Source organism: Theropithecus gelada, chromosome 13, assembly GCF_003255815.1.
Source record: "Theropithecus gelada isolate Dixy chromosome 13, Tgel_1.0, whole genome shotgun sequence".
NCBI classification, from domain to species: domain Eukaryota; kingdom Metazoa; phylum Chordata; class Mammalia; order Primates; family Cercopithecidae; genus Theropithecus; species Theropithecus gelada.
This window is the reverse complement of record NC_037681.1, coordinates 58,519,704-58,531,534: the sequence shown is the minus strand read 5'-3', so window position 1 is coordinate 58,531,534 and position 11,831 is coordinate 58,519,704. Positions and strand designations below refer to the sequence as shown.

Sequence of the window (11,831 nt, the reverse complement as noted above, 5' to 3'; positions counted from 1 at the left end):
GCTCTAGTACACTCACCTAATGGGGTAAATTGCCCTTAGTAGGTCCTTAGTAAGCTCTAACCAGAATTCAGTAAGTGGCTACTTTTGGTTCTTGAACATCATCACACAAAAACTTGGGCGGAACCATGATTTATTCTCATTCCTTGTCAACTTAATTTCAGTCTGTTCCTCAATTCTTTGCTAACATTCCTGAGTGCCCAGGATTCTCAAATAGATCTATCTCTTTGCATTTTGCTTTGACTATAAAATTTTCTCTCCTCTCTCATTCCACAATAAATCCCCAGAGAGCTGCTTCCCTCAGAACTGGTATGTTAATGGGTGATGATAGCTGAATTCTATTAGAATCATTGCATTTTATCTGATGTCTCCATGTAAAAACAGAACTAGGCGCCACCAAGAGCTATTGAGGAAGTTACTTTTGACCAATGGTAGGCATTGCCAATTATATCAGTTTTATTTCTTAGAAGCTTATCTCTTCAGTGTGCTCACAAAGATGCACCTGGATGATTCGATGTTCTCTGATATTTGAGGACAAGTATACCAGGAGCTGTGTCTGTGTAGCTCAAACTTGCCCAAACAGTTGCCCCCATCAATAGAAACCAGTGAAACCAGTAAGCTGAGGAAACTGATTAGATGTTAGCGTTTGGAGTCAAACTGAATAGTTTATGATGCGCCAGTTGGAATCAAACCAAGACATGGGAGTTCAGGACTTGCCACTGGCAGCAAAAAGAGGATTGCACCCTCTTCCCAGGGACTCTATTTTGGCTCAGCTTTAGAAGTCACACTTCGTGATCTTTTCTTCTCTCTCTTCCCCCATGTCTCTGTGCAGACTGACCTCATCCTGACTGTCTGTATCAGTTTCCTAGGGAAGCCATAATAAATCACCACAACTTGGTGGCTTAAAGCAACAGAAATTTATTCTTTCACAGTTGAGAAGGCCAAAAGTCTAAAAATAAGGTGTTGGCAGGGTTAGTTCATTCTGAAAGCTTGAAGGAGAATTCATTCCATGCCCCTCTCCAGCCTTCTGTGGAGCGCTGGCAATCCTTGGTGTTTTTGGCTTGGGGGTGCAGAACTCCAATGTCTGCCTTCATCTTCACATGGCCCTCCCTCTGGGTCTCTGGGTCTGTCTTCCCTTTTCTTCTAAAGATGCCAGTCATTGGATTTGCCTCCTCAGTCCAGCCCCTACCTCCAGAATAATCTCATCTCAAGACACTTAACTTAATTACATCTGTAAAGACTATTTCCAGATAAGATCCCATTACAGGTACAGGGATTTAGGACTTGGACGTATCTTTGGGGAGAGGGGTGGCACAATTCGACTGACTCCTCCGTCTAAGGGAAGCGATGTGAAGTGATAGTAAGAGTTAAACATAGGACTTCGGATATGTTTTCCTCAGTTGGGGTCCCACTTCTGTCACTGACTGACTCTGTGGATTTTGCTTAAGTGTTTTACCACTCTGTGATTCATTTGTAAAAAGGAATGACACTCTCTTTTCATAGAAGTATGAAAATCCTTTTTTATAGCAATAGGAAGTATTGAGATGTAATTAAACAGATTTAGTGTCTAAAACAGTTCTAGCACAGAGAAGTGGCAAGCAAATAGGAGATTCCTTTCCTTTGATCTTATTCCGTCCTGTAGAGTGCAGCTTTGTGGGCTTCTTGTGTCTTGCTGTCCTCCAGTACCTGGTTTCTGAGACATTTATTGGGCACTCACATTGGTCAGAATGATCTTTTTATGTAAGAAAATGCCAAATTTCCCAACCACATTATAAGTAGACATCTAATTATTCTTTGTATGTTTTATAGAATCCTGTATGGTGTGTTGCATTCAGTAGGTAATCGATGTATGTTTGTTAATTATTATTTTATGAAAAATGAAAATCTCACATGTAAAGACTTCCAGAGAGGGAGGGGGAAAAAAACCTCCTTGGAAAATTCTTCCTGTGTGTAAATGAAAGGTAGAGCGGAGCCCACAATTTAAGCAGGTTGATGTTCCTCCTAGTCCAGTGGTATTTTGCTTTAGGGATGTGACCATTACAGGCTGCTGGGAATTAAGTGGGTGGAACCAAATGGTATCAGAAATCAGGCCAGTCAAGATAAAGTCTAGGCAGCAGGAAAATATGAAGCAGGGTATGGAGTCTGAGAGAACATAAGAGAATTTTCAGGATGTGGGCAGAAATACTAACAGTAAGATTTGGAAACAAGGTTCCCATAAGCCTGGAGACTTATTTTCCAAGAAGGTTTCTCATCAGATTTTAACAACTCTTTGACAGAGAGTCTTATGCTTTTCTTTGTTAAAGTGTCCAGATTACTTTTGTGTACTTGCTTGGTAAATCCATCTGAGGCTTAAATCTTTCTAGTCAGGCCCTCTCATTCTTGAATCAGACACCAGAGATGTGCTCAGGAGAAGATCTGGGAAGCCTGCAGAGAGGTCTGCACTCTATGTTGGCTAAGGGACCATCCCTCAGGCTGTTCATTACTGAAATGCACTCTGCTAAAAGTTAGCATGAGTGTGGCTGCAAGGACCATGACATCCTTCTCTGAGGCCCTCTTGCCCAGCCCAGTTTGGGCTGCCCTCTGAGAAAGTTGCCAGCCTACTATATTGAAGATAAATGTTGCTTGGCCCTGTCCAGATGACAGAGATTCAGTCATGCCAGGTTCACACTTGCTTGGGCAGTTCCCTCTTGGAAGCCAAAGCCTGATGAGGCAATGGGTATCATTAGCTGTCAGGGGTGTGCTGAGATCAGCTTGCAATATCTCCTGAGAGCCAATTGTGTGCATCTCTTCTAAACTCTACATTCAATAACACATTAACAGCTTGAAATCAACTCTGGTGAGAGTATTTTCACCATGGAAATTGGCAAACTCTACAAATCAGGGCTTTCTCTCTTCCCAGTCCTCATCCTACCCTACTTCTGGGCATGCTGACATAGCAATCATTCACTCTTTCTGGGAAGACTCTCTTCATTCAGCTTCCAGGAGGCCACGTTTCTCAATCTGCTTTTCTCATTTCTTCTTTTGACACTGGAATGCCTCAGGATTCCATTCTTCAACCTCTTCTTTTCCTACATTGATTCCTTGGTGGTCTCATTCAGTTATATGTCTCTAAATTCCATCTTTATGCTGAGGACTCAAAATGTATATTACCAGTTTGAACTTCTTTGAATTCCAGCCCTGTATATCCAGTTGCCTACCTTATTTTTCCACTTGGATATTAAGTAGACATCTCACCTTAAAATGAGTAGAACTGAAATTCCCTTCAAAACCTGCTTGGTCTACAGTCTTTTCCATCTTAGAATGGCAACTTCCAGCTTCTCAGGTCAAAAACTTTGGAGTCATGTTTGATATCATTATTTCTTTCACAACCACACATACAATCCACCACCAAATCCTGTTGGCTCTGCCTTTGAAGACATGCGGAACGTGACCACTTCTTATAATTGGTGGTAATTACCCCCCAAGTCTGGATTTTTGCAACACCTTTTAATTGCTCTCCTGTTTCTCCCTTGGATGCTTACCATCTTTCACTCAGCGTGAAAGCCCCAGTCATTATAATGGGCTGCCAGGCCCTATTGAGTTGACCCCTTCTTACTTCTCTGACCTCATCTCCTACTGACTCCACTTCGGGTACATGAGCCTCCTCCTGGTTTCTACAACATGGTGGGTTTGTTTCCATCTTCAGCCTGTGTACTGGCTATTCCTTTTGCTCTCCTCCAGGAAATCACTTAGCATGCTTCCTCATCTCTTTCATCAACTGTCTCAACTATTATCTGATTCTTACTGAGGTCCACCATGACCATTTTTTTGATAAAGAAACAGAAAACAATAGTAACAACAACAAAAAACCCTGAATACCCACCCCCACTTCTCATCCCCTGCTTTATTTTTTTTCCCATAACACTTATTACCTTCTAACATATATATCATTTATTTATTTATTTCATTTATGTTTTCCCCTCTCCTTTAAACTCTATGAGAGCAGGGATTTTGGTCTGCTTGGTCATTGTTGTATCTCTGGGGATTATAAAAGTCCTGATCTTCAGTACAGGTGATTCTCATTATTTGTAATGTAAGTTATGCTCTATAAAGTCACTGCAAACAATGAATTAGCAAATATTGAACCACTGTTCCTAAGAGAAACGCAGTGTTAAGTTCCTGTGAGCCTCTAGTTACATTTTTGTCAACTGATCAATAGATAACCTTATTTTATGTGTGTTTCTGATTAAAGATGCCTTACTTAATATATATTGTTGATTCATTAGCATTGAGCTCACAGCCAACAGCACTTTAACTCATGCCTGAGCAAGGGGTATCTAACACATGTATTTTTTCTGTAAGGAACATCACAGCCTTATTGTTTTTAGGAATACTAGACTTGGGGGCCATTTTTAGAGGTGAAATGACTAACAAAACCACAAAACTTTGAAAAATAAGGCACTAGGTTGACCATAGAAGGACAGTTGTTTATAGTATGAGAACAGAAACAAGAGGGCAGAGCATTGCCTTGTTCAACTTCATCTGTTGACGTGCACATAAGGTAACCCAATATTTTGTCACTCAGTGCATGCCAACAAATGCCTGCAAAAGCTCTGTGAATACTGATTTGAGGGTTACAAATAAATTTTAGTCAGTAGGCAAATTTACAAATACAAAATCTTCAAATAGTGGGGATCAGTTGTATATTCTCAACATCTACTTATTGAGAATATAAACCTGATTCTCTGGAAATCTTAAATATCTGTAGGGCCTCTACCTAGTGTAATTTGGATAGTTCCTTAGAGCTGCATGTCTTAACGTCTTCTTCCACTTTTTCCTTATCTTGGTTTGAAAGGCTAGGAAAGGATTCATTCCTTTGGGATTCAAAACATCCTTGTTATATTGAACATGTGCTATAAATAATCAGGACTGGAAACACAGAAGGCAAGGTTAGCTGAGGAGGGAAGAAGAGCAGATAGCACTTCCTCATTTGTGCATTAACACATGATGAGTGGCAAATCGTATTTTCCAAAGATGGCCAATGTCTCCTATCATCTGTGCTCTTCTACAATGTGACCTTAGTTCCCCCTCATCAAGACGTGGAGTCCACTTGAATCTGAGTGGGCCTGTAATTTTTCAAACAGTAGAGTAGGGAAAGTGATACTGCTTGACTTCTGAGGCTAAATCATAAAAAGTGATGCAACTTCCTCCTAGTTTTCTAGAACACTAGTTCTTGGAGCCTTGAGTCTGACTATCTGAGGCCACCATGTTGTGAACACACCAATCCATGTACAGAGGCCGTGGGTAGGTAATAAGTCACCTGTCCTAGTCTTTGAGTCCTATTAGCACAGGAACCAGACCAGTGAGGGAGGGAGCCCTGAGATTATATTTGCTCCCAGCCATCGAGTAACCGTTGGCCTTTGCTTCTTTCCAGCTAAGGTCTGAGACATGGTGGATCAGAGACAAGCCACTTCTACTGTGTCCTTATTGAATACCTGGCCCACAGTATCCCTGGCCATAAAAAAATGATAAGGGATTAAGCAGTAAAGTCATTACACGTTTTGAAGGTAGTTAATTCTACAGTAAGTGACCAGACAAATGGTTCTAAATTCACTTGTATTGCTAGTGTCATAAGACAAAATTACAACAAATTTGGTTTAAAGATCTTAATTGTTCCCTGTGCTTTTGAGGTCTTAGCCATAAAATCTTTGCCTAGACCAAGGTCCTGAAGCATTTCTCCTGTGTTTTCCTCTAGTAGTGTTATAGTTTCCGATCTTACATTTATGTCTTTAATCCATGTTGTGTTGATTTTTGTATATGATAAGATATAGGGATCCAATTTCATTCTTCTGGACATGGATGTCCAGTTTTTCCAACACCATATATTGAAGAGAGTATTTTTTCCCCAGTGTATGTTCTTGGTAACTTTGTTGAAAATAAATATGTTGAAAATAGTTTGCTATAAATATGTGGATTTATTTCTGGGTTCTCTATTCTGTTTCAGTAGTCTATATGTCTTTTTACACCAAATAACATGCCATTTTGGTTATTATAGCTTTGTAGTATATTTTGAAGTCAGATTGTGTGATGCCTACCACTTTGTTCTTTCTACTCAGTATTGCTTGGCTATTTGTGGTGTTTTGTAGTTCCATATAAACTTTAGGATTATTTTTCTATTTCTGTGAAGAATGTTATTGGTATTTTGATAGAGATTGAATCTGTAGATTACTTTGGGTAGTAGGGTCATTTTAACAATATTATTTCTTCCAATTCATGAGCATGGAATGTCTTTCTATTTGTGTCTTCTTCAATTTCTTTCATGAGAAAGAATTTATTAAATTTGATTAAATTTATTCCTAGACAATTAATTTTTATAGCTATTATAAATGGGATTACTTTCTTGATTTCTTCTTCAGCAAGTTAATTATTGGTACATAGAAATGCTATTGATTTATGTATGTTGATTTTGTATTCTGCAACCTTATTAAATTCATTTATCAGTATAGCCATTATAGAAAACAATATGGAAGTTTTTCAAAACATTAAAAATAGAAGTACCATATGATCCAGAAATCCCACAACTGGGTATTTATCCAAAGGAAAAAAATCGTTATATCAAAGGGAGACTGTACTCCCATGTTTATTGCAGCACTATTCACAATAGCCAAGATACAGTATCAGTCTAAGTGTCCATCAACAGATGAATGGATAAAGTAAATGTGATACACACTTACACACACACACACACACACACACACACAAAATGGAATACTATTAAGCCATAAGAAAAAATGAAATTCTGTCATTTGCAGGAACATGTATGGAATTGAAGGGCATTTTGTTAAGTAAAATCAGCCAGGCACCGAAAGACAAACATTGCATATTCTTTCTCATATGTGGGAGCTAAAAAGATGGATCTCATGGAGGTAGAGAAAAGAATGGTAGCTACTAGAGGCTATGAAGGGTGTGTGGGATGAAGAGAGGTTGGTTAATAGATACAAACATACAGTTAGATAGATGGAATAAGTGCTAGTATTCAGCCTCACAGTAGGGTGACTATAGTTAACGAAAACATTGTATGTTTCAAAATAGCTAGAAGAGAAGATTTGAAATGTTCCTAGCTGAAAGAAAGGATACATGTTCAAGGCGATGGATATCCTAAATACCCTGATTTGATCATTACACATCCTATGGCTGTATCAAGATATCACACATACCCCATAAATATGTATAATTATTATGCATCAATAAAAACTTTCAAATATATATGAAAAACATTAATTTACTATATTTTTGATTCTATAATTGGGCAGCACTTTATTCCATACAATAGAATAAGTGTTCTGATGAGCCAAGAAGAGGAGGTTGGTTTTACAGACAGGAACATGTGGAAAGCAGAAACAAACAAACAAAATAATGTGGATTGGTCATTTCAAAGTTTCCTTTCAAGTAAAGGTTAAAGTAGAGGAGACTTTCTTGTCATGATGGCACTGGATCTAGGTCAGTGTTGGAGACGATGTCTGGCACTCAGGGCCTTCGCAGATCACAGAGGCTGGTCTTGCACAACCTCTAAAAGGCCAGACCAGGCCATGGTTCACCCAAGGGCATGAGCCCAGGGAAGCCCTAGGTCCTTTCCTGGCATCTCAGAGGGAACCATGTCTCACTGGCTCAGGCTAGACTTGCACATTAATTCACTGAGTTGACTTTGGATCTTACAGGCTCAAGGGATGGTCTTTGGGAGCAGGAAGTGATCAGGACCCTGGTCAGATTCATATATGTGCAACTGAGCCCACTCAAAGAAATAAATGTAAAAATTATATTTTTTTGGTTATTTGCCTTAATGTCACACATTATCATTAGGCCAAAGGCTTTCTGAGGTATACGTGTGCAAAGTGATTTTTTAGTATTTTTTTTTAAAATTCTCTCCTTTTCTATAAATTTTAATGATGACTTGGGTATAAGACAAGATGATCCATTCTGCAGCACCAAAGGTGGGCAAGAGAATAGATCAGAATCTAGTATGAGACTGAAAATCACTGTGGCAACTAGCTTCAGTAGGGCAGCTGGGGTTGGTTCTGAAGAAAGTCTGTTTCATTTGTATAGCAGACAGGAGTCCATGGGGTTCCCATCAGTTAGCACTGGGAGAGGGCTTCAGAGGCAGCAGGGGCTGCCGCTGGGCTGGTCTAGGGCACCGGGGAGGAGGGAAGATGCAAAGCAGAAGGGCCTCTAGACCTCAGATTGGGGGTCAGGGAAGACCTATCTTCCTAAATGTGCTGAGGAATAGTTAGGAGGCAGATCAGAACAGGTCAAAAGAATAAGCACTATGGCAGAAGCTACTGTGGGTTTGGGGAAGGGGAGAGAGGATAAAGGGAGGAGGGCTCTGCAGCTTGTGTGCCTACACTCTTTCTCAGAAGCCTAGGCCTGGGAGCTGGTTGGCAGCAAGAACACACAATAGGGAAAGCCCCATAATTGTCCTGGCTCCTGGCACTGGGAGAGTGACAGTTCTCATGGCGAGGAGCTCTCTGAGAGTATCACCTGGGCAGAAATGTAAGGAGCACACCTGGTTTTGGCCAGTCATTGCCGTGTTTGCAATAACATGGCTGTGGGCCAATATCATTTTGCAACTTTGTGACTTGGTCATTAAGCAATGAACAAGGTCCTATTTGAAAGCTAAGGTCAAGCTTATGAAGCAATGCCAGCTTGTAACATCGTCCAGGTTAATTTAACACAGACGAAACTGAGACATATCTTTACCATCCAGGAGTAAATTATCCCAGGCACAGGGAAAGATGACGTAGGAATGTTTCTTTTGGTGTCTTCCATGTCTAGTTTCAGAGACCCCATTCAGTTCCCATCTCACTCTGTATTTCACCCCTAGCCTGTGCTGTATTCTCTCAGGGCCATGACCCTTCCTTTAGTCTTCCTCCATCTCTCCATCCCTCTCTCCTTCCTTCTTTCTTAAAATATATTTTTGGAAACAGTACTCATGATTTTATTTATGTTTTAATGTCAATTTTTATCATAGATTATAGGATACACCTGCAAGTTTATTACATGAGTAAATTGCATGATCCTGAGGCTTGGGATCCCAGTGATCCCATCACCCAGGGCATAAGTATAGGACCCAACAGGTGGCACTTCAGCCCATGACCCCGCTCCCTTCCTTCCCCATCTAGTGATCCCCAGTGCCTATTGTTCCCATCTTCATTATTATGTGTCTTCAATGTTTAGCCTCCACTTACAAGTGATAACATGCAATATTTTGTTTTAGGTTCTTACATTAGGTCATTTATGGAGGTCATAATTCCCTCCAGCTCCACCCATGTTGCTGAAAGGACAGGATTTCATTCTTTTTTATGGCTGCATAGTATTCCATGGTGTATTTGTACCTCATTTTCTCTATCCAATCCACTGTTCATGGGCTCTTACGTCGATTCCATGTCCTTGTTATTGTGAATGGTCCTGCAATGAACATATGAGCACATGTGTCTTTAAGATAGAATGAATTATTTTCCTTTGGGTATATACTCAGTAGTGGTATTGCTGGGTCAAATGGTTGTTCTATTTTGAGTTCCTTGAGAAATCTCCGAACTCTTTTCCACAGTGGCTGAACTAGTTTGTGTTTCCACTAATAGCGTATGAGCTTTCCCTTTTCTCTGCAGCCTCACCAGCATCTATTATTTTCTGTCTTTTTAATAATAGCCATTCTGACTGGTGTGAGATATTAGCTCATTGTGGTTTTGATTTGCATTTCTCGTAATTATGGAATGCTGCATAAATTTGCATGTCATCCTTATGAAGGGACCATGCTAATATTCTCTGTATCGTTTCAATTTTAGTACATGTGCTGCTGAAGCGAGCACTTGAATATTTTTTGAACACCCACTATGTTCCAAGGGTAGAGCAGAAAGTCTCTTCTGGCATGGATCTTGCATTCTAGTCATGTGAGACTTACTATAAACAAACATAGACCCATTGAACGTATTAGGTGGTAAAAGGTGCCACAAAGGAAAATGAAATAGGGGAAAGACATACTCAGCGTGGCCAGGAAAGTTCAGTCTGACAGGATGCTCTCTGAGCAGAGCCTTGGAAGCCATGAGGGGGAAGCCAGATGGGTAAGCGGGGGCAAAAACAAGGGGGGCCCAAGGCCTCAGGTGGGAGCCATTCTCGAATCAGCAGGGAGGCCTGTGTGGCCACTGCTGAGTCAGACAGAGAGGAGGTTGGAAGAGATGAGGTCAGAGGGAACTGACGGTCAGGTGGTGTGGTAAGAGCTGGCTGTATCTGACTCAGCTTCAGGAATTTGTCTTCCCAGGGTCAATTTTTCTTAGTGGCTTCCTAATTACTGAAGAAACATCAAAAACTAAAATTAATGAATCTGAAGTGTCCTTTCAAGTTTGGGGGAGAAATACTCGAACAAGGGGCCCCTCCCTTCAAACCCCACAGGTATGTGCTTTTGAAAGCTTTGCTTCCCTTCTCCTCTCTAAAAGTGGTTTCCAGGCTGAGGAGCTGTGGGGGTGGCAGGAGAAGGGGGACTTCCTGCAGCAGGAACAGAAAACACCAGACTGTTCTCTGGCAATGAGCCTCCTCCCACCCAGCAGACGTCTCAGCGGGGGTGGTGAGGTAGGAGGTGGGTGACGCGTGGTATGTGGCCTGGCCCCGCTGCCCCTGCCTTCCTCACGACGGGTCTCAGCTTCTCATGGCTTAAAACCTGTTAGGTGTCAACCAGTTCTTTTTCCTGAAGCAAGGGCAAGCTCTGGGATTCTGTAAGCCTTGAAAAAAATGTGCTCACAGACTTGTAGTAATCTCATGGCTCTCACTTGCTTTTCGGGAACTCTTTCACTTTACATCTGTGGGGTTAAATCACCAAAAAAAAGGTTCAGCTAAGTTTGCATGTCGAAATAAATTACTGACCATTTTGTTTTTCTACTGAGAATGGGGAACCCAAGGGGCCAAGTGGCATTTTAAAAAGCATGCATTTGACCTGTGGAACAAGAGACAGCCTTTAGTTCCAAACAGGAAAGTCAATGGCAGTATTTAGTCAAAAGAGGGATAGAGCTCATGCTTTCTTTTCTTCCTTTTTCCTTTTTAAAGGACCAAATTCTTGACTGAAAGTTCTATTTTCGTGAGGAATGAAGGCCTTTGTATAAGGAACAATCAATCTCTCCCAGTATTTTTCTTCCTTACAAAAAAAAAAAAAAAAAATCTAAGAACTTCTATTACCAAAAAACTACCTAAGAACTTCTGTTCTGTCTTTCTCCTTGTATGTGTTTGAGATACCAAAATTCACCCAAGAAACAGAAAGAGAAGATATCACACGAGCATCAGGAATAGACAAAAACGACTAAAACCAGTAAAGCCAACTTACTGAAGAGATTCTGCCTTGTGTTCCAGATGGGCATGTCCTTGGCCTCACTTGCCTGGTGATATATTTCTACCCCTGACATCTGCCTTTTCTAGTACACATAATTTCTGAATCATCCCTTGTATCCCTTACTTGAGTTTTTAACTCCCAGACTATTTACTGGATTTTCACCTTTCTAAGCTATCACCATCTCTGTAGAAATTTCTGACATCAACTCATTTCTGGTCACCAGTCATTGCTTCAGAGTTGGTCTTAATAATCACCCTCACCTCCCCAGGGTTACTCTTTTCAATACAGTGCCCAACAATATCCCGCTCTTACACATGCTGATCCTATTCCACCAAGATAATTATATCCCAGCCCAGCCAGGGGCTAGACAATATAGTATGGAATGCCTTGAAAATGAAAGTGCTTGTGCTAGACGTGAAGCATTAAAAATGAGGTGAAGATCCAGGATTTGTAATGCCCTTGATGACGGAATCATTTTGATTCC

General features: G+C 40.7%; 1 non-coding gene across 1 annotated transcript; it reads right to left on the bottom strand.

The window, feature by feature from the left end:
* Positions 1–9,732: 9,732 nt before the first annotated feature.
* On the bottom strand, positions 9,733–9,839 carry LOC112605535. Its single transcript, XR_003115512.1, has one exon. It is a non-coding gene; the product is annotated as a U6 spliceosomal RNA (small nuclear RNA).
* Between the last annotated feature and the right edge of the window lie 1,992 nt (positions 9,840–11,831).